Here is a 22,897-nt window from a genome sequence, read left to right as displayed (position 1 = left end):
GCTTTGAATATATTGAGGGCGAACTCAACAAAAGCTATGCTTCAAGTCAAAGTCCTTTAAGCGATTGATCATTTGATTGTCAAAATTCGATATATCAGTTTTTCTACCAGTTGAGTTTTTCTATCAGTTGAGTCTTGGATTTAACGTCATCATTAAAAGATTTTTTGGCTGTAGCGTATTTGCTTCAGGAGAACCTTTTTTGAAGAGCTGGCGGGGACGCTGCGTGCCAACCGTCGGCCATGGCGAGAAACTATGAATGTTGCCAGTTCTTAATTAAAAACACCCGCTTCTCAAGTTGAGCGGTGGTGTGGCAGCACTGGGAAATGTCAGAACGCCGCCACAATTATATTATTATGTTAACATCGATTTTGAGCAAGTAAACGTCTAAGTGAATACATTGGTGTAATTACAAAACGTTAAGTTTGAGATATTTAGTTGTATTATAAAGAATGTAAAACTAGATATTTCGTATTCATATTTCCATATTCATCTGGAAATAATAAATAATATAAAGATCAATATTTTAAAATACTTTAGAAATATAATATATACTGCAATTGATTTTATACTGTGATATTCTTCGAGGTGTGAGGAATATTATAATGTAACAAGAATGTTAGATTCGTCTTTAATATTTTGGACGTCTTACATAAAATCAAAATAAATATAAAAATAATTAATTATTGACCAAAAATTCAACGAAGAGTATATAAGCGTAGTATAAAAATATTGATTTTAATTGTATATATTTATGGACAGCTGAAAAATATTGTTGTAATTTATAATAACAGACTGTTCAATCGAATACGATGCGGACAATAATATTGCATGAATAAAAGCGTTCTGTTAATTGATGTTTGAGCAATGATTTTTAGAAGGGTAAAATATGCACATCAATTTAATGACAATAGGTGTGATATTGCAATTGTTATGATCTATACTATATTCAGCGTCTTACAAATTAATAAAGCGATCGATTCAGTAAAGAGCTACGCTCAAGAGCGAGTCATAGATTTGTGTTATATTATAGTTTGATTAAACGTAATGGAGACTACGTAGATATATATTATTATATAGGTTTACATAATTAAATTAAATTAGAATTGTGCAATAGTTTGGAAGACTTTTGCTCCTTGGATATTCACGCGTGTTTGAAATTTTCGCCGCGACCTTTTGGATAGAGGTCGCGCGAGTGTGTGCGGCATTTCCAATTTTCCGTCAATATTACCGTAGTGAAAGGGCCAAATGAAGGGTGACGAAGTGGTGAGCCGCTCCTGCGCCCCGGCATGCGGCTGGGCACAATGGAAATGACTCGAGACTCCCAATTATTAGCCGCTTCATTTGGCGCCCAATGCGAGGGAATATCACGGGACGCGGTCACGGGACTTTTACGGCACGTCGCGATAGGCAATTTAGAAATTAGACCATAAATTCCAGTTACGAGATATCTCAAAATTTACTGACAAAACTAACCGGCGCGTTAACAATTAACCAAAAATGGCACATTAAACCGGCGTCGGTTACATTAATTACAACCGAAGCGTGTATCTTTGAAAGTCGGGCCGCGCTTAGATTTATCTTTAAGATATAAATAATGGTAGTTTTACTTATTTTTCAAATGCAGCAACGACTCAGTGACGACATTGGAATCCTGCGGATTTATGACCTATCAAAGTTTAAAAGTTGTACGTAACGAGACTCGGATGTCGCAGCTGACGCCGCGAATCCTGAATTCGCGGATTCGGAAAACTCTTTCCCCCCCGACTTCCGTTGCAGGGTTTCAAAACGGGACTGCGGATTTTTGCAAATTGCACCGTTCGTGCCTGGGCTTTTCCAAAGCCATGCTAGCATAATGTATCGCTTGAAAATTCGAAAACTTCTGATACATTCGAAGAATATTTCAGAAGGAAAATTCATGGAAATACTTGGGATATATGTTTCGCGTGACATTTATGCTCAGTTTGAAGCGAATAAAAGACAATACAGATTTAACGTGATCTAATATCATATTTTACGGATCGATCGCTACAATAAAAATACAATTGATGATTATATGCCATGGTAAAACTCAACACTCAGCAATTACTACGACTCTATTTTGCACTGAAAATACTTGTACATAGAGATTTTGTATAAAAAACGAGTCTCGATTTCAGAGATTCTAAAAAGTATACAGATGTACAGATCTAAACAAAAGCCATGCCAAAATTCAGACGCTTTCGTACGAACTGCTAATGTTCGGTGCTAATAAAATGTTACAGGATCGATATAATTTATTAACTTTTTGTGTTCGATGAAACTTTTGGACCACACCGCGACCTCGACAGCTCGCGAAACTCCGAAAATAGGCTGTAATCGTCCAAATCGACCGTTGTTTATTATGGGGGGCAGCTAGACGGCGCTTAGCCTCCTCCGAAGGTTTCGGACGGGCATTCGCCAAGTTTCTGGCTCACGAAGTCTGGGGGAAGTAAGCCGACCGCAAAAGTTTTTATCCGGGCAGAGATTTTAACTTTGGACATTAGCCGGCAGGTGTGTATCGTGCGGCCAACTTCAACAATATCGCATTTCACCCCTTCGGTAAATAGGGGCGCGCGCGCTCTTGCACCACGAACCACATAAATTATTCATGCGGGCCGCGACGCATTCCTAATCCAATAATACATTCATAATGATCTTTGGTCGGGGATAATCTTAGGAGTTTAGAGGTCGAAGACGACTAGAGCCGTAAACGTCGACAGTGGCATGAGTAAATTGAGATTTTCATATTCATCGTCTTGTATTATAAAATACATAAATGCAGTAAAAAATGGTTTGATAAAATTCTAAATATTTCAACTGCTGCTACTGGATCTAAATAATAATAAAGTAATCACGATAAACTGGTTTACAGCAAACTCATTGAGCAAAAGAGTTATTTAGATTATTGTAGCTCGCAGCGTAATTTTTTGTATCTATAAGCAACTTTTTGAGAAAGAGCTGTGTTTTATGATGATTTCTAAATACACAGTATCAGTTTGAGTAAAATTTTTTTTTCGTTTTTAGTTTAATTTACAAGTACCCAATTTTAAGTAATGATGAAAAATTGCGCTACAAAGCAAAGTTTTCTACATTATTTTCAAAAACACATTGAAACAATGGGTAGTATTTCTTTAGAAAACTACTTAAATAAGCGCACTGCTCGTCAAATATAATTTCGATTTTTCTTTGTACTGAAAATATATGACTAAGTGAAATATTTAGGTTAAAATTTAACTACAATACATTGATAAAAAGATCATTTTATTTATCATTATGTTGATTGAAATTATTTGTCTTACTTACTTAGAATATTATTTTTATTAATATATAATATAATTTATTTAGTCAATTTTTACTGTGTTGTACACTTATTGTACATCACAGTAAAGAAAGGTTAAACATACGAGCTTTTGATTTTAAACCCTCATAATTAAACGTCACTTTTAATTTAATTTAAGATACATATATTCACTAATAAAATTTATAAGCTTCTTCTCTGGCTTTCAGCATTCTGATAATGACACTATTTAAAATCATGTTTTATTGAAGTATTTTTTTATAATATAATCTTAGTGGGGACTTAAAAGCCGTCACGCTGATCAAAGCCCTCTCCAGCAATGTCGCATACCACGCGTCGAAATATTTTCGGTCGCCAAATGCATCGTCCTCTATATAATTAATTCCGCGTCGTCACGCGACGCTTCCGACGCTCCTCCGGACCGGCTCAGGTGATAAATCTGCCGGCCGGCGTGCCCGGAAAATTCCAGCCCGGGGAACTAATAGCGCCCGCGGCCATAATGAATTTCGAGAGACGTTTCCTATTTCATTTTTACTGCCAGCCGCCGACCGTCATCGCGCTCCTCGCAAGTTCACACCCCATTAAAGCCCCGGGGCCCTGCTGTTTACGGACCCGGTGTCTCTATTAGGGCTCCAATGTGCCGCGCTCTTGAACCGCCACTATATCTTGATAATGACCGCGCCGCTGACCGCGCAGACGGGTCCAAGCAGAATTTTTCAAATTCGCAAATTCAACCCTAGCGAATTTAATTTATTTCATTTTTTACATCGCTAGACAGTAGCTGCCGCGTTCTGTGACGGTCTGTCCTCGCCTTAATGCTTTGTTGTTTCATACGCCGAAGGGTGTCAAAGTTAAATGACGCACGACAGCACATTAATTTATTCAACGGTGTGAGCGTTGTTCAAATATTTTTTTTTCAGCATGACAATATTCAATTACAACATACGCCATTGCATGGTATGCGACAGCTATTATACATAACTTAAAATATTTTCTAGAAATACAATTTTCCACAGTTAAATTATTCACAAGGAGCTTTCCGCTGCTTTCTCTCAATCCGCTCTCAGAAGCTAAAACCTTCAGATTATTCTCTACTACGATGAAAATAAAATAATAATAAAAAAAAACTATGAATATCTCCACGATTATTATTATCGGTATTCTTCTACGTGACCGGAGAGTGTCTTTCGTCCGTTTCTCTATCTCTTTTCTTTTTTTTCAGACTTCCCTCCATCCGATTACGAGATGCGATCTCTCGCCCACCTCGGAGACTCCAGAAAGTCCGCTTTATAATTGGAGCAATTAGCGAATAAGAGCACTTACGCCACTTCCGTTCGTTACTTCGCTCTCTTCACGTTCGACACATTAATTGCGAGTGCACTTGGCCGCGAATCACGGCTCCAAATTATTACTGTCCGCTCGAGTGTCCCACCGCACAGTTGACAACCTCTTTTTTTCAATTGTATCTATATACAACATACTACAAAAAATATGTGAGTACCGAAAAATTTAGGGTTTTCATCGACGTAAAAATCTAAAGATGTTCTAAACAAGTCATCCTAAACTATTCATGAAAAAAACTGCTCTATTTCATATTAAAAATCATTTATAAAAAATAAACTTATTTTACATGATTCAGTCTAGACCCACCCGTATATTAGCATCAGATTTCTTATAAAAAGTTACACACTTGGAAAACTGTTTCTTGTTAATAAATGTGTTTTTTTTTTGTGTATATATACATAACACCATGAATTGCGTTCTTTCTAGAGCGTCTAAAATACGGTTGTAATTGAAAGCGTTTCCCACTTTGCCCTGGAAAAAAAATGAAAAGTCACCCGCATGCACAGTATATACGCGCATACGTACGGTTATGCGGGGTCGTAAGTAAGAACGTACATACGTGATTCGCACTGGATGGTAAGTGGAATCGTGCCGGAATTCGAGATGACCGGAAAATACGCCGAGGCTTTCTGGGGCGCGGGGTGGCGATAAAAACAAATGTCAGGGTGGTCGGCAGTAAAAAATAACAAGGCGTTCGAGTTGTCGCCGGAGGCCGAGGGTCACCCGGTGGGAATCCGGGGGCGGAAAGGTGGTGCCGACGCCATCGCATTAGCCCGTCCCCGTGTGTATTGCCTATTTTAACGATTCGAATTCGCATGCCCTTCGGGGTAGTTATTGGTCCTTTGAGCGTATCCCGAATCCTATTACAATTATGGGGGAACAACCTGACACTGGCCCAAGAAGAGCCACGACGATACTCCATCGTTATAAAGGTGGTTCCATACACTGAATCGAGTTTAGAACGTCTCAGAAACATATTCACATATCGATGTATGTATAAGGGTGAATAAGTTAATTTATATTTTTTTTAGTAAATGCATATTTTCTTTTCCTGTTATATAAGCAAATTTGCTTGAGATGAATTTTATGGTAAAAAAAATCGCATCATTAAATAATTTATATTTATATTTAAGACCATCGATAAAACATATAATACAAATAAAAAGTGGCGCAAATTGTATGACCATATAAGAAAAAGCCGCTATTTTTGCGAATCGCAAATTATGCCTTCGGGGTTTAGACAGTTTTGTAGCATAACGATGCGAAATATGTTACGATGAATAATCTGCACTATACTGTTCAAGAACTTAGAAGAAGAGCCAAGATGATATTATAAAATCGTGCAGGCGCCGGCACGATTTTATTGCTTTTGACGTGGATTTTTGACTTCTGAGAAGGGATAATTGTTTTTTGCGCTCTCATATTGGTCAAAATTCGGTTTAGTTATGTTTCATTCGATTTTCATATGATATCGTAATAAAAAGGTTTAATATGAACGCTAGATAACCGAGCGCTTCCACTGCGACGGAAAAAGCTGAAATGAGTTTCATTTTTACAACCTACAGTATTTTAATAAAAACGCTATACAAGATGTTGATTTAAAAAATAATAATAAAAACAAAAATAGATGCGTTTATTTTAGAATATTACTATACCCTACATCCAAAAAATTTCATTGTTCCTAGTTTCCTTTACTTATAAAAAAATCATTTGCTAAAGTTATGCGTGTTTTATATCCTTTGTTTTTTTACTGGCTCTATATATTACATTTTTATTATACACGGGTATAATAAATATGTTTTGCATGTATATGCTAATCGTGGATTCGAGTTGATTAGAGCTATCAAGCGAAATAACCTTACAGTCGCGTCCATAAATAGAAATCCCCTCCGTCAGCCGCGAGTTATCTCCCATTGCTGTATAATGGTTAATGCGGTTTTCGTTGAAAAATCACGCCACAACCACCCTGTATATATAGAAAGAGAGAGTACCTATAGATATGTATATACACTAAAAATATCGGTGTTGATTTTATTAAAGCACTAGGGTGGCGCGCGTCAGGTCTGCGGAAGAGGAGCAGGTCGTGACTGATTTTTATGTTCATTTCCCGTGGCTTATCTCAAATCAGTTTCACTCGTCCCATTTGGCTGTTCCAATATTTTCCCACCGCAGATCGCTCTCTCAATTTACAGTTCAAACATCCCTCTCGCGGCGTGCCCCGCGTTCCACCGGATTGGGTCGTTACCGGGGGCAAATCGAATCGTTTTTACCGATGGGTATATTAGGGGGCGCTTCGTCGAAATTTAATAAGCCCTCTACGATGTTTAATTATTTGCTTTCAGCGAATTCACCTAATCTCCCACCCGGCCTCGGCTTAATCGTTATTGCGTTTTTTGCTCTTTTAAATGAATTGATTATTTTATTGAATACGCTAGTTTCTCAATTTAGTATGTTGTACGTAGATTTTCATACAGCGACAAAGGCTATTCGATATTTAGAAAATCATGGAAGAAAAATTATCAGCTCCATAAAAATTTCAATTTTGATTAAATGTTGATTCAAAGCATCTTGAATTAAAAACAAATCTTCGCATGCTATCTTTCAGCTATTCGGATTTGATTCTGGCTTTTTAGACTTATTCCTGTGGTGTGCCTTAAATGTCAAGCGGTCGACCGCTCGATATACAAAATATTTTAATTGAATTCGTGAATATTTTAATCATAAATTAATATTAATATGAAACACGTGTTGAAACACACAATAAACACACTTGAACCACAGTCGCCATACTTGTAGCTGTGGTCGACAAACTAAAGATCGGTAACTACCGATAACTCGTGGCGATAGCTTGTGGTCCTTTAATAAAAACATTCAAAGGCTTTTGCCTATATATGTATACATGTACGTATATTTATAATAAGATATTAATTTGTTCTTAAGGATTTCATATACAAACATCCACATATTAACATAAACAAACGTTGCCTTTATTGAAATCTACATAATTATTATTTTCGCATTCGAATTTTAAGCTAAATTACGTCGTATTGGATTGCCAAAGTGGAATATGACATTTGAGCGATATGACATTTTCATAATTACATCCTAAGAACACATCGACGGGGTCGGTTTTGGCAAGCGGCCCGATAGGATTAACCCACTGGCCTGAATTAGCCGAGTGAATGGACCACACGCGTGTGCTCTTGTAATGAATTTTCTTTTTGAACTCGTCGACAACTCGGCTCCATTGTGCGTAACCAAGTTTTCGGAAAAGTCGCGTGCGTTACAAAAGTGATAAATGAATCGGCTGGAAGAGTGGGAAACGGTAATAAATTGCGCGAGCCGATGGTTTGAAAGGAAAAGTAAACGTTTTTATAAAACAAAGAGGAACGCTTACACACATACATATACATAGAGATTTGACCTCACCGAATCGCATATAGGAAGATTCGCAAAAAAGAGGAGAGCGAGCAACATCAAACCGAACGACTTTACCTTTCTGATCACCCACAGCCCACGCCACCCAGAACCGGCTCTTGTAATTTAACGTTCCTCGCAGTTGTAAAATTCAACAGGTATATAAGATGCAGGTTCATTTAAGAGATTCGCGTTAAATGCGATTGGGAAACTGTTCCTTAAATGATGTATATAAATATACACACAAATTGCGAGGGCGGAGGGTCGGAACGATGCTTACAATTTGGAATGAGCAAAAAGCTCGACAAGAACACTTAATAATAATTTAAACTCGCCGCAGAGTCGTACATTGTTGACTACTAATTGACTAATACTGTGCCAATTTTCTAAGCAACCCATGCCTTGAATAATACGTAACGTAAATATAATTAGATTGGATTGAGTTTTTTGTATGTTTATGGCTATGGCATTCATCCGAGTTGAGTTATATAATCATATTATTAATATGATAATCAATACATGATACATCGCCCACGACTCGAGTCGCTTTCTCATATAATGAATAAACACGCACATTTCGCAATACCGAGAATTTCTAGACAGCACCATTGTCTGCGGTCCGCCGAGAGGCTAATAAACGAGACGTGGAACCGGTTCCGTTGAAATACGATATTGCGGTCTTATCCTTTCGCGGGGTGATGTGTTTCAACAAGTGCAAAGTCGCATTTTTCGAAAAAAAGACCCACTAGCGCGAACTCTGCATCGTAAAGATCAGCCACGAGAACAGCAATCTATTTTTAATTTGCATCTATGCACTCAAAAAAGCGACGAGAGAAAATACTTTCAGGTTCCATTTGAGTCTTTAAGGAAAAATTTATGTATTTTAGTAATTGTGTAAATATTTAAGCCATATTTTAAATTACTCTCGTATATGCAAGGTCTGAAAATTAATTTTCCAGATTTGTCCAAAAAAAATAACCATATTTTAATGAAGTACTTGCAATTCAAACATTATATTTTTCTTAATATAATTATATTAATATAAAAATATTGTGGGAGTTTCAACTAGATTGTTTTCAACTGTAAAAAAAATTGTATACATGAGCAGTACATCTTTTTCTCAATATACCCGAATGACTAGTACCGCTCCAAAATCCATGGTTTTATTTTGTTTCGCAATGAGAGACAATAAGACACATTTTCTCAATAAAAAAAATGCTTTTACACCTTCGAAAAACATTTATAAAAATATAGTTTATCGGCCGTGTCTACTATGAGTCCGCAGAATTCATTCGTTTAATGAAACAAAACCTTGCAAAGGCCCACCTTTTATTATCGTTTAACGCTTATCTCAAAAACAGGCGTGCGTCGCAATTTTTATGAATGTATTAAATTATTTCATAAATTTTGCTGAATTAATTCAATCGCAACTAATCTTGATTCTGCTGATTTGAAAACTGCGCCGTTTTCGCTCCAATTTTATTGCTTTTGACGTGAATTTCTGACTTCTGAGAAGTGATAATTGTTTTTGCGCTATCCTATTGACCAAATTCGATTTGAATATATTTGACAAATATTCTCATAGAAAAAGTCCATTGTAATAGCTATAATATTTTTAAAACATAGTGTAATATCGAATTGCAGACAAACTACGGTGATGTCTGTCTGTACCTTTTCCGCTTATTTTCCCTTGTGAGATAAGTTGGTTAATTTGATATTTTGCACTTGATAGGTTAAGTGCAAAATTGATTTTAGAGCTTTCATTAGGTTAGGTTTGGATTTGAACAGCAGACGTTTCGCAACTGTCGAATTGATTTTCATACATTTTTAAAGCAGCATATGTATTTTAGCAATATTCGAGATTTGACGTCTGTCTATACATTTTTTCCGCTTATTTTTCTCTGAGAGTAGAGATGGCTTAGTTTGTATTTTAGACTTTAAATTGTAATTAGCTTTGGAACTTTCATTAGGTTGCGTTTGGTTTGGGTTTGAACAGGAAATTATAATGTAATAAGTCTTTAGGAAAAAAGTCTGTCTAATAGGAACGTTGCTTCATTATAAATGATTACACAATGAGCATGCAAAAATAACCTTCCTAGCCTTCGTTTTCTTCGGAGGTTGTCGAAGAGACACATGGTAATTTCTTATCGTCTTTTCGAAAAAATCTGTGTACCGAGATATTCGAGTGTCATTTTGAATAAATTTGAAGTGGTTAAAGTTTAAACCATAAAATAATATAATACATATAATTAACAGTTAAAAAAAAGTGACTCAATATTTATATACAATAAAAAGCGACTTATATGATCCTCTTGTATGCTATTACTTCTTATACAAGATCTCATGAATAAAATTATCAAAAATAGTACTGATCGATGTCGATGAAAAGCGATATGCAAATCGTATTGAGAAGCTGTGTTTCGGATCAGCGTTACAGAGCGCGCTCATTACAAACGAGCCACTAGGGAAGTATAAAGCATACGGATATGCATCAACATCTTATACATGTGTACATCTTCACTTTCACATGAGCGGTTCTCAATGTTGCGGCGAATATGAGACTTCATATCAATTGCAGGGGTGGATAGCGCACCCCTACACACCGAAGGGCGAATGCGTATTTTTCCGCACTCGGCCGCATATTAATACAGAAAATGCCTAGCGATTAAACTCTCCTATGGTCCCGCAATGTTTTGGCATCGGACGTATTTTTTGCACGCGCGTGTTTGTGTATGCGCTCATTTGAATTATGGCACCGCCGCCGAAGTTTTTATGCGAAGGCCGTATTTTCGCGGTTTACGGCCTCTATATAAATATTTAATTTAATGTAATTTGATAATAAAAAAGTATACGTATATGTGCGCGAGCATCAAGAGATTTTTTATAACGTTGCACGCGCGCGAGTGCGATCCATCACGCAAGAGTAAAAATATATTACGGGCGGGGTTAATATGTCATTGCTAAAAAGTCAGTGGTTAATATTTATAATACGTGTGTATTTTATTTTTTTTATGCGTCGCCCGTCCCGAATGACGTCGGATAAATCCGAATTATGGGATTAATATTGCGAAAAACACTCAGGGGAGGGCGAATGAATTGCAAAACGGCGACTTTGCGAGGAATTGAATACACAAACGGAATATAAAAAACAAGGCATTTATATCCGCTCGGAGGGAGGAGGTCGAAGGGAGAACCGGTCGCGAAAGAATGGAAACAAAAGGTGTGCTAAAGGGTTGTCAGTTCCCACGGTGGGTCACGATTATTCCAGGTGGATGCTGTTCGTTTCAGCCTAAACGGAGATTTTTTACACTGACGACGTAGATAATGTGACTGCTGTTTTCATACATAGCACGTGCACAAGTACTTGAATATAACTCTATTAGTATTCCAAGATGCCGTTTAACAAAATGAAAACAACACAGGGAAATGATTAAAACGTAGGTTTAATAATAGAACTACATCTATCAGACGACTTTAATGGAATGCAATAATGGAATGTATATAAAGATATACAAAGGGAGCGATTCCGTGTACTAATTAATAATTCAACTACTAAAGAGAAACTCTCAACAGCATACTTTCTTTGAGAGAAGAATACTCGCATATTTAGAGGAAAAGAAGAGATCCGCGAGTTTTTTTTTTCAACAAAGATGGACCGAACATAGAAGAATCTGGATCTTACTACATTGTTCCAAAAATAACGCCGTTTTATTAACATACCGTATTTCCAAGTTTTTGTGTTATGGCTTGATCGGGAAATAACGGGAGAAATTTGCTCTGCTAAATATTGCATGAATTTTATATGAAAAGAAATGGAACAGCTGCTACAAAAAATATTTATGAAATTTACAGCGACAAATTAAGTTTCAGACAATACCTAGGATGGTTTAAAAAATTTAATCTGACGTTTTTGATTCTATAGATATGCCTTGAAGTGGGGATGAAATAGTAATATGCGCTGAAATTGAGGAATATCCATCATCCATCAAACAATCGTACTATTTAAATTATTAATTATTAAAATATAAAAAATCAACTTTTAAAATTAATAAAATGATAGATAATCAGTGTATAAGTAAAATTAAAAATTCCTTATCCAAAGATGCTCAAAAAATATTGACAAGCTGAAAAGGTCGAAAAATATGTCCTTTATTAAAACATGACTAAGAAAAACAGTGGTTAATTTACGCAGATAGGGCGATTCCAACCCCTTAATCCGAAATGCACCCTAAAAATGCCTTTCTTTGTGTATGGTGGGATTCTAAAGGAATTATTTATTTTGAAATGTTAAAACAAGGTAAAACAGTAATGGCAGAAGTGTATAGTAAACTTTAAACTCGATTGAGTATTGCATTGAGTGAAAAGAGATTTCAAGTGAATAGGCAAAAAAATATTCTCCCTTGATCCGGGATCAAGTCTGCAATTTACTGGACTTATTTAATTTTTTAAGGGAAAAATATTTAATTAATTAGAATAAATTAAATCGTCTCTTTTTTATTGTTTTATAAAATTATTAAAATGATGTATATTACACTGATTATTATTAAATATTTTGCTCTAAAAATAAGTAATATTACAATATATTTTTTGACCTATAATTAATATTAATGGTTCAATTCCGTCATAATCAAGAATATTTGGGTATTTTGCCGAAGCATTAATGATTTAAAACAGATTTTTTCAAAATATCTAAAAACATGATTTTATAGAGAATATTAAAAAAATGTTTGTTCAGGTCGCATATAATTTAAAAATATATTGTAAATCAATATGCAAATTAAAAAAAATACTATACCATTTTTAGTATTCCATTTCTTACTTTGATGTTTATATTTATTAAAAATTAGTAAATAAAAATAGTTTACATTTATTTCGTTACAAATTAAATACTTGATAGTGAATTATCTTTTAGAAATAATTATAAAAATTTAAAAGAATTTATAGTACAATCGAGTCTTATCCAGGTGGTAGAAATTTGTTAGTTAAGTGTAAGAGAGACAACATAAATACAGTGTGAGATAGTAGAGTTGTATGCTAATGAGGATATTATGGTATTTAGTGGTGCCTTAATATACAGGATCGTATGTGCTATTTGGAGCATGTATGTATACGTGTGCGTTGTTTCATATCATGTAATGATTAGCTGAAAGCCGTTGACGAACGGCTTAGGCAAATATTCAAATCGCGAACGGAGTAGAGAGAATTTTAATTTAAAATTTTGCTGTAATTATGTTTCTCATTTTACGTGAAACAAGTGGCTTCTTGGCAGAGTAAACCGAGCGGGCGAGGACGGGATAAGCGCAAGGGATGCCTCGTGAAATTAATTTGCTTCTCGAAATTTCACCCGCCCCAGGGATTCAACATCTGGGCTAGGGGTACTCAAGTGGGACAACACTAATAATACCGTTTGCATGTCGGATCCCCCGACAAATAGATACACGTACAATCGCGATTGGACAAATACAAAAAGCCCCACTCTAATCCGAGTTGATGTTATGAAATGAAATATAAATAAATAAACAAATATAAATGCGATATGAATTCAGAATTAATTACGCAAGCGAACATTATGGTCTGCGAAGGCCGGCGCACAAAAGGAATCAAAAGGCACAGTGAAAAGCGCACGGAGCGTAAAAAAGTACGCACGTCCGTGGAAAATTGTGGGAAATAATAACTCTAGCTGCGTTCGGGTCCGTTCGGTCGGTTTGCGGCCCGCGGACCCAAGACGTGGGGCCTCTCGCAAATTCCGTTTTTCATTCATAAATAATTCGTTTTGGCCGCACGGCGCGAGGGCAAACCCGCGGGCCATTTCACACCCCAATCTGCCGAAGCCCGTAGCAGATTCCGAGGAAAATTCGCGGGCAACGTGCGACTTAAAAGAAAGAATTACAAAAATAAAAATATTAAACGCATCGCGTGTCTTTATGAATATTGCTGACATATAAATATCAATGACACGCGTGTGCGTGAAATGTCGAAAAATGTACGAGGGACAAAGGAAACTTAATATAACACGTTTAATACGTAATAAAACTTGTGAATGGTGTGTGGCATTTTTTTATGAGATGTATTTTTTTATCATGCATATAATTTCACTTATGTTTAATTAATTAAAAATAACACATAGTGAGATAATTCATAACCACAAACAAATTAAATTATTATTCTCAGTGTGCATATGACTTCAACAGAACATCTGCTGCTCATTTCTAGTTATTAAAAAAAATATTATGTAGATAGGTACTTAAATAATTATTTAAATTACAAAAAATAAGTATATTTCATTTATTATAAATCTTACATTGAAACAGGCATAAGTTTAATGCGTTACAGCTAGTAATTATTGTTAAAAAAAATGCCAAAAAAATAAATAATTTAAACGAATATTTTTGAATCTTTACAACCGCTTCATTTTTTTATATCGCTGCATAAAAAGGGTGGGTCCGTACCATATGATTAAAAATATGCATGATTTCTTATAAGTCGAAAGTTTTTAAATGTCAAAAAATTATTTTCGATTTTCCCAACTACTCTAATCGGCCATATTTTTGTTTTGAACTATGATACGTTAATAATCACATAAGAAAAATCGGCAGATTGCAAAAATGTATGGGGGTTTTCGCCATAAAATTATAACAAATCATCATCATATTGAAGTTTATTCTCTTCAACGATCACCTAGTTCTCTATTTATCATGGATATAAAAACATATACAATAATATACTGTATTATTAAAATCACATACTATATATTTCGGGAAATAAAAACATCGAGAAACCCATTTTTAGTATGTAGTGAAACACCAGATTGAAATCTATCAATCAGTGACATATCTATTTTTTTAATTAAAAATTCACAATCACTATATGTGACTATGATAATTATGTATCACAATATTAATCCATAAGATTAGAAAAACTAATTATATAATAATCACTAATTCCGATCTCCCATATACAATTATACGAGTCTTTATTGGATTCGAACTCATGTATTTTATGTATTAGTCGCTGACTTATACATCTGCAATTGAAAATATATTTGTATACAAATGTTATAATAAAAACATAATTGGATTGTTTGTCTAAAGTTCTGTTACACACTGTAACAATGAGGGTTAACGCCTATTATATTACAGCGTAAAAAGCGTGTTTGGAAAATTCCGTTCATATTAATACTTGTTTTCATATTTAATAGCAAATATAAATTACACAAAATATTTTCAAGAAACCCTACAAATAAATAAAGTAAGATCATTATGGAATTAGAACCCTTTATAACAATTTTATTTAATTTTACCATAACGCCTTTTTAAATAATTGTTCAAATTCGACCGACAAGATAATATATGAATGAGAAACAGACTACTAGTTATTCTGTTGAATTAATACATTATTCCCTTGAATTAGATATGTACATAAACTATAAATAAAGACATCAAAGCAAACGTAGTTTAAAATTTGTTAACTACGTAGTTTAACACAATCATATTTGGTTTCCATAAGACAAGTTTAGATAGTTTTCACTGAATGCTTTGAGTAATGCACGTATGTTTATTAGAAATAATGATGCTATAATTTATATAGTGTATTCTCGTTTGCCAACAGATTGTTCTGCAACATTAAAAGGCGTATGCACGACAGTGTTCCGCTCTCAACTATTGGCCTGCTAAAGACTGTAAACAGACTCTCACACAGTCAAGGAATCTCCATTTGTTTTTTAGCTATAGGAGGCTTCAATCAATTCTATCAATGGCTTATATGGCAATATAGCGGGGAACCCAAATATGATGCAAATAATTAAACAGGCGTTGCTACGAAAAACCAAATGTTGAATAAAACAGAAAATCACTAGTAAGAGATGATAGTAATGTATGTTTATTAAAATATAATTAAGCAATAAACGGCTAGATGAAAAATATCCTCGAGTACACTGATTTTAAATTGTATTTATGCATAACACAAATAATCTCTGACGATCCTTAATTAATCAGAAAAAAAGTCGTATTTTTTTTTGTATTTCGTTACATTTAAGAGATAGGGGATGACTCATTTTTTTGTAGAAGCCGGATGTATTGAACAAATTACGCAATTAAAAGGTACTCGCATAATCCTCCCCCATAACAGTTAATCGTGAAACGGGTCGAACCGACAAGCCTGTATCGGCATTCGATCATTGTTGAGTTTCGTCAGATCGGTAATTTATTTCATCGAGTGATTATCTGGCCGTGTCAAGGGAAAGGCCGGGGGCGCACGCTCCGCCGCCCGGGAGACATACGACCGCCGGCGTCTCTCAACCCTTTCCACCCTTCGGCCGCCAAACAACTAATCTTGTTTATCCCGAAACATCTCTTCGGACCCTCCGCGCCCACCTCGGACGCCGGTTTGCGGCCGGGACGATATTCACAGACGTTGAATAAGCAACAAGAATTTTGCGCGTATCAATTATTTGGCGCGGCGGCCGCTAAACGGAGTGCGTTTACGTATTCAGCAAGGTCTGAATGTTTAACGCGATTAACCGTATAATGTCAAAGCGAATGCTTAAATGCGGCCGGCGATTAAATTAAATAATAAAGCACATAATGCGGAATTAATAAAGCAAGGATCGGCTTGACGAGACAGACTAAAATGAAGAATATTTTTAATATAATATATTTGTCTGTGTGTATGTCACAAACTTGATTGCGGTTATGCATGAACTTTTATTTTATTAAATTTAATCAATATTTTCCAATAGATTACATTGGTATGGACGCATGTAAAGCACGCCCTTATCTTTCACTCACTCTCGTCACTTAGCACGCGAGCGAGCGAAAGGGAATGTATCTCACCGTACGCGCCTGATACTTTTTAGTGTATATAGAAATTATAAGAAACAGCGTACCTTGCTATTCATTACTAGCTTTTTTGTAGTTTTAAAAACATAATTTATACATCTTTGAGTTTTTTGTTAAATAGATTTTTCTCAGCACTGCTCGATTAATTTAGTTCAAAGTATTTTTTTCTCTTATTTGAAAACACTGCTGCAGTGTATCGATTAAATATTAGCTAAAATCAATCTAAATCACCGGAAGCGTCGCAAATAAACCGAGCCAAAACTCGGTCGAAAGGCTCGAGAGTCAATTATAAAACCGGCACACGGCGTTCAGTCAATCGGCGGCGGCAATTATTCCGAACGATTAGGTTCGACAAACCGACGCTTTTGATATACGCAAAATCGGCGTCGGTGTTAGTTACAGCGATCGTTCGCGGCAAAAGCTTTAGGGGCAAATTAACAATATATGCCATTATACATACCAACTCACATTCGCTGAAAAGGGCGCAAATCAATAATTCGCATCCAGAGTCAACAGGCGATATTATAGCATTGATGCCATAATACTTTTACGTCAGTGTATTATGTACATATCTCAATTATACTTTTATTATTATCTTGTAAATAAATTATGAACCAAGGAACGACCCCTAAAGTTTGTCTACGTACGCGAGCGTTCATTAAACGACTTTGCCCATACACATATATTATACAACACAGTGTTTAGAAGTATGTCCCTAATATCCCATTCTTGTGTCTCGGTCCCGGTCAGGTGGCAATTAATTCGCAGGGTGTGCCATTCATTGCACGCTAGCATTATTCTAGCGCACTAGAAAGAACCACACACACACGGCACGCGCGGTGGATCTTTTAAAACTTATCGCTTTACAACGCCGCGTCGTAAATCAGGACTCGTGAAGTGTGTGATCCGTGCAGTATATTATAAAGAAAGGGGGAAAAAAGAGGATCGATAATCTTGCAAACAATGGTCCTTCGAGCAGTGATTGATGGACTTGCGATTTTATTTTGATTTCTGTTTTTTTTAATGCTGAAATATAGGCAGAAGTTTGCGACATCGCGGCGGCAAAAATCCTAAGCCTCTTTTCACAGATCGGCGGTTTAGTCGGACGTGAGTGGGCTTAAAGAAAATTCTGTTGCGGTTCAACCCTTCCGGGAGGCGAATGTCGCTTGTGCGATGCAGGCTTATTTTTGCGCCACATGGGGCGCGGGCAAAAAACCTTCCTTGCATACGAAACACACGTTCGATAAATTAAATAAATTTTATCAAAATTGAAGTGGGTTGCAACGATAAATATACCTAGAGCGAGCGACTCAAGGGGAGAGACTAGTCGGGTAACGGAAGATACATTGCATATTTAAATAAACAAGTTCCTGGAGAGAAATCTGGCGGGGAAGAAAAGCGATAAAAGTGTATTCGAGACGCACACACACAAACATAGGCGGAAAACTTTTCACAGACGTAAAGCGTTCTTTATACGTTACAACTATACTTAAAATATTTTATTTATATTATGACGCAAAATTAAGGTCGTTACGCTTTTATTCATAGTGTACGAGCAGTTATATTAGACCCAAATTTATATTTTATATTAAAAATTTGAGTAATTGATCGTCTTGCTGCATGTATTGTAATGCTTTATCATTTAAGTCTAATTTAACAATCAATATTTTTGAAAGCAAGTTATATATAATATAACTAACCATTAGAAAATCAAAATTTACTCCAGAAAATTTTGTACCTGAGATCTTTTAAAGTTAAAAGACACGTCGATCTATATTTTCGCAATTATAGTAACCCAAAATCGTTGGCAAAAATATTATTTAAGCACAGTTTAATCTGGTTGAATTTAAAACCAATATATGTGTCGGTATTCTATATGGTTTCAAAGAATTTAAAAACTCGAAAGGAAATTGTTCTGTTTGTTTGCTTATTCATCATTTTATCGATATATTTATATTTACTATCGTTTTGTTTATTTTTGATAGTGTTTCATACATGTATACGTAAATAATAGAAATCACCAAATATGACAAAATTGTGTAAGTTGTTAGTGTTTATATGTACTATAGTGTTTTCTTTGAAGTTTTTTCAAAAGAAATTCCAAATTATGATTTCTCATTTCTCAAAAATTCTCATGATTTTTTTTGTTAAAAAATAAATTTATATTTTTAATATACAAATTCACAGCTGCATTTAGACAGGTGTACGAAAAGGGACTAAGATTTCCGATTAACACTCCGAAAACATTGCTTAACAATATAAGTTTTATGACCGACTCTAGGAATTACGATCAGCAAAGATTTTCATAGCACCTATGATTGTTTATTGTGATTGTGTTTACCTTATTGTAATGCATTGGGCTAAAGCCTGTCATGTGACAATGGAATATTTTCTCAAAATTCTCAAATTATCAACTCGTATAACGCATAAAATATATATAGAGATTGGCGCAAGTGTTGACTGGAGATAATGTCACGGAATGCAATATTGGCGAATGGTCGTACACAACAAAGCCGTCAGAGAATCCCATCCATCATCCATCGGCGGGATGAATCTGGCGGAGCGTGCATAATGCGATCCTGATGCACACTACTCCATCAGCCGCGAAAACGATGAAATTTTCATAAGGCCAGGTGATGGTTCTAGATATTTTGTTTGATGTTATACAAATCGCTGTATTTTTTACAGTGGCTTTAATTCGCTGCAGTCGGTGCATGGCAACAAGGGTCGTTATTTTTTACGACCCCTTGATCCCCCGACACCCCATTTTCGAATTATGACCCGTTTACACTGACCGCTCGGTCCGGTTCTGGTCACGACCCACCTGAGACCTGTCCCGGCAGAGAGAGCTCAACCTGCTAAATACGAAATTAACATATAAACGCTCGCACCAATTTTAACGTATTAAACAGGGATGCACGCGAAACATCCGACGGGACTCATGATAAAAAATAAGTAGATCAAGAGCGTCTCTGATTTTCACTAGTTGCGCAGACTTTAATGGAAACTCATGGAATTCATTAGAGAGACATCTGACATGACTTGACTTTAATATTAATAAAAAATATTAACAAGTGTTTTTTTTTCCAGTCGAAATGAATATTGAATGCACTCGAGTCCCCCTGAGCGCTCGATCCCTACCGCTTCCAAAGACGCTAGGGTAAGACATCAAAGCAGAAACGAAAGGGTTGACCGAGTTAGGACGCGCCCAACAAAATATTCATATAAGTTAAAAATTTTACGTCCCGCGGGAAGTTAGCATGCTTCAGATGCTATAAGGACTATAAATACATGGATCCGTTTTTGGGAAAATTTCAAGGGAAAATCGCAGCGGTTTCGACCGAAGATAGGTAACCGACCCTCTATCCAACTACGTATGGAAAGTTGCGGAGGGTCCCGGGTGGATGCGGATGGCGGGGCAGAGTCCCCGGCAACAACAGCGATAACATAAAGAAACGTCGGTACCCTGGGGAACAGTCCAGGCCGTAAAGTATGCCGCGTCCGCCTTCCAGGGTGGGCGGAGGAGCCCCACCTGCCGCCGCGAACTTGCTCTTCGCCTGTTTTAATACACGATTCGGTAGATAATGCTAAACGTATAATTCGAGTCCGAACCGATGCAAATAGTAATAACGAGCCCCCCGAAGGCGTAGCAATTAGAAGCGACGTACGCGACTGAACTTCGCATAATATTAAAATCGTAAATAAAGCGGGGTGGATCTAATCGAGCCCTCGTATATTGAAGATCAACTGCGAGACAATCTAAAATGTATACAAATCATTAACGGCACCCTTTGAAGCTTGTTACTTTAATCTTTATACTAACAGGCGTCGTTTGTTTGATTAAGATGGGACGTTCCAATATTCAATGTTATTTTTTTAACGTTATTATTGAGGCGTAAAGGTGTTATAAATGTACTAATAAAACGAAAATTGCCCAGTAACGGCAGTCAAACGAACTTTGCAGTCGTATACGTTTTATGTTCACAATATAATAATTAATCATAATCACGTATGTATCAAGGCTTTCGATTTGAAAATCAACGCACGCCACCCGCCTCACATTTAACATATAATTTTTCGCAATAACGAAACGAACAAAGGCGTCAGCTATGCGGTACTACGGAAGAAGTCGAAATTATTATGGTGTACGATCACGAATATCGCTACCCCGCGGAATTATTGCGGATATGAAACGGTCCAAAATGTAGCTCTGATAATTATTAGCACGTGATATTACATGGCGCAGCACTGCATGACCCATTTCGACTTTGAAGCAAAGTGTGATAACACTTAAAAACAAACAATGAAATTTCTATAACTATAAATTTTGTTTCGAACAACACAAAAGCTCGCAATTGCTGTGCAACACACAAGTGCGGATAACATTTTGACGTTTAAATTTGTAAAGGCAATTAGTTCGTAAGTTGTGTACGCACTCGCAGGCTTTGTGCTGTATAAATTTATGCACACTCCTATGGGAAAACTCTATTCGAATTGATACGATCGCGTGTACGCGCGGAAATTCTTAAATATGTTTTCTTATATGAAATTAAATACAAATATAGCGGACATGTTCGGGAGATTGCTTTTCGCGAAGGTTAAATAAATACGACACATATCGATAAGCACGCGGGGTGTCCAAAAATGGAATCGTTCAATAAAATTTTAATGCCTACAAAACGATCGTCGGGCGCCTGGAATACAATACAAAATCGTCGTAGGCGTAAGTATCGCGCCTCAAGATGTCATAAAGGGGGATATGCAGCAGAAGCAATACACAAAGTACTTTTTTCTATATAATCAAATAATATATACGCGCGTCGCGAAGGCGAAACGCATAAAAGCGTATGAGAGTAGCGCAAAAAAGTCGTTTTCTTTCTTTTTATTTATCATTTATCGGCGAGGTACCGCCGCCGCCGACTATCTAATTCCCATCTCGACCTGTGTACCTGTTTACTTCCCGGCGTCTCCTCCCGTTCCCCGGGGGGCCATCCCGGCTCGCACTTGACCCTCCCTACGGCGCCCGAGCTCGCACTTTTATTTCCATGTTTGTTTTCCAGCGGTATCCCATTAAACTCTAAATACAACTCGCAAGTCGTTCTACCCTGGAAAAGCGGTGGGGCGCGGCTTTAAGACGAGACCCGTTTTGTGGCCAAACTTGGAAAGTGCAATGTCACCAGAGCAAACACAGTCTGTTCCATCGGCTTTTAAAATATTTGTATTTAATTATTTTGTATATTATTGTTAACGCATATGGTTATTAATAACCCAAGGCAACAAAGAATTAAAAAAATATCTTGTCCAAATTCAAGAATTATAAAGGATGAGTAAATATATAAAAAATACAATTTTAAGATATTAAATTTAGATTTAATGAAGGATTTTAGCAGAGGCACTTCTTTAACTTTGTTTCAATAATGAAGCGCACATTAAACTTATGGACAAAGCAGATTTGTCATATTTTTTAAATGTCGAGGATTTTATAATAGTTTATGCAAAAAGTGATGAAAAAATTGCAATTGTTAACATAAAAATAGTATTCAAATTGCTTTGATATTAAAAATTCTAAAATTTGATTATAGACTAATATACTATATAAATATTTTGATTTTTCTATTTCAACTCGATTGGGTAATATCTGTATAAAAGTATATGTTTTGGGTTAATAGCTGAAAAACTTTTCATCGACCCCTGGCATAGAATCTAGAATTTGTGGCAAAAGAGTTTATAATGAAGAAAAGAAAACATGTTTCCCTCTCTTCATGAATTATTAAAATAAATGTATTGAACTGGATCTGCACGAGAATTGAGAAGACAATAAATAAATGTATGACGGTGTTTGAACTGTTTGAAGATCGTAGGTTTATTTCATTTCATCACAAAAGAACGTTTTTTGCTCGATTTTCATTATTCATCACTATATTCATCCATGAGATTATAAAAATCTAGGTGATCGATTAAAATTATATTTATATATAAGGCA

General features: G+C 36.0%; 1 protein-coding gene across 20 annotated transcripts in view; it reads right to left on the bottom strand.

Annotated features, from left to right (window-relative positions):
* mbl (splicing regulator muscleblind) overlaps positions 1-22,897 on the bottom strand; it is a 190,009-nt gene that overhangs the window by 19,743 nt on the left and 147,369 nt on the right. The gene's annotated exons all lie outside the window — the stretch shown is intronic.

This window comes from Plectrocnemia conspersa, unplaced genomic scaffold (genome assembly GCF_051122295.1).
Source record: "Plectrocnemia conspersa isolate PC_06_02 unplaced genomic scaffold, ASM5112229v1 ptg000014l, whole genome shotgun sequence".
Lineage (NCBI taxonomy): Eukaryota > Metazoa > Arthropoda > Insecta > Trichoptera > Polycentropodidae > Plectrocnemia > Plectrocnemia conspersa.
The sequence above is the reverse complement of the archived record's forward strand: the minus strand, read 5'-3'. Positions and strand labels throughout refer to the sequence as shown.